The 1623-nt window shown below is 66.5% G+C and overlaps 1 protein-coding gene across 1 annotated transcript in view; it reads left to right on the forward strand.

The window, feature by feature from the left end:
- ABR (active BCR-related) overlaps positions 1-1623 on the forward strand; it is a 20412-nt gene that overhangs the window by 9991 nt on the left and 8798 nt on the right. The window lies entirely within an intron of this gene.

The raw sequence follows: 1623 nt of genomic DNA on the forward strand, positions 1-1623 counted from the left end.
GGCGCGGGGGTGGGTGGGTGGGGCTCCGCTTCGCCAGCGGCTTGTTCATACCCGAAATCGCCCGTCTGTTGCCCTCTCCGCAGGGAAACGGCTGTGCGGGGGTGGCATTGGGCCAAGCGGAAGGGCCGGGGCAGGGAAGGGGCTCGATGCCCCGTGGGGATCAATCCAGCTGCGCTCTCGGAAATAGCCTGGGTCAACAAACATGAGTCACGCTGGGAGACACGGGGGTCGGGACAGGGACAGCACAGCTTGTCCCCACTATGCAAAAGTCATGGGGGAAGAAAGGGAAGGAGAGGAGGCCCTGGAGCTGCTTATCCCAAAGAGGACCTGGCTGGACAGAGCAGTGTCAGGGTTGAGGCCGTCCTGCCGTCACCCAGAGCTGCAGCTCGGTCCCTGCCCTGGGAGTGGGGTGGGTGGCGGGGCAGGGACGAGGCAGTATGGCTCTGGGCAGGACGGGCAGCACTGCTGGGGGGGGCTGTGGGTTGTGGCCAAGCCCCAGCGCTGCCCCTTTGCCCTCTGCCCTGAGCTGTTCAGGCAGAGATGCTGCCCCGGATGGTCCTTACCCCCGGCGGGTCCCTGGGCTCATCATGAGCCGCTGCTGGTTCCAGTTAGCGGCAGGAGTGGGAGACACGGAGCACTGGCATCGGCAGCTCGGCAAAGGCCCCGTGGGGCTGCCAGGACGGCCGAACCTCCCCCCGCAGCCAGCGCAGTGCCCGCTGCCCAGCTCTAATCTGATGGCCCGGGCACGTGGGTCAGCCACAAAAGCAGCTTAGCGGCATCACGGGCTGGCAGGAGCAGGTCAGCGTGCGAGGGGGATGCTGCAGCCCCTCTGTGGGGAGCAGCGGGGGCCTCCTTAGGCTGCAGAGCTGCCACGTGCAGGCGCCACGTCCCGCTGGCACAGAGGACGTGGCTGGGTCCGTGGAGGGGCTGGGGTTGGCATCAGCCTCCTCTCGAGCGTCCTGGCAATGAGCCCGGAGGGGTCTGCAGCATGGTGAGCGTCGGACCCCCACCCTGAGCCTGTCCCCGGCCAGAGGGTGGGCACCCTGTGCCCACGGTGCATCTGGGAGTGGGGACAGCTCTGCTCCCAGTTGACATTAACCCTGTTTTGTTGTTGTTAACCCCATTTTGCGTGCAGTTTCCAAGGCTGGGACGTGCCGTGGTTGGGGTAGAGGTGCCGGGGGGGGCTCCTTTCCCCGTGGGGGGTTCGTGTCCCTGGCGCTGCAAGGCTCAGCTTTGCTCCGAGCTGTCCCGGTCGCTCCCAGCAGCTGGGCTGTGTCCAGTGGGTGCTGGCAGGGGGGTTACCGGGTGCTGTGGCAGGGTGGCAGGCAGATGCTGGGAGTGGGCAGAGCAGGCTGCGAGCGCTCGTTGCCCGCATTGCAAAGGGGAGAGGCTGGATCTGGCCCCCATGGCCTGGGGTGGGTGAAGGGGGTATGAAGGGGGTCTCAGGGTGATGGGGCAGGATGGAGCAGCCCCTTCCTTAGCCCCAATTTGATGCCTGGCGGGGGGAACGTGGCTGTTGAAATAGAGCCTTGTGTTGTCGTGGGCACGGTGCCTGCTGTACCCGCAGGGAAGGAGCTGCCTGTCCGTCTGTCCCTGGGCTGGCGGAGGCTCTGGAAAGGGGGG

This window comes from Haliaeetus leucocephalus, unplaced genomic scaffold, assembly GCF_000737465.1.
Source record: "Haliaeetus leucocephalus isolate CR32 unplaced genomic scaffold, Haliaeetus_leucocephalus-4.0 Scaffold395, whole genome shotgun sequence".
NCBI lineage: Eukaryota > Metazoa > Chordata > Aves > Accipitriformes > Accipitridae > Haliaeetus > Haliaeetus leucocephalus.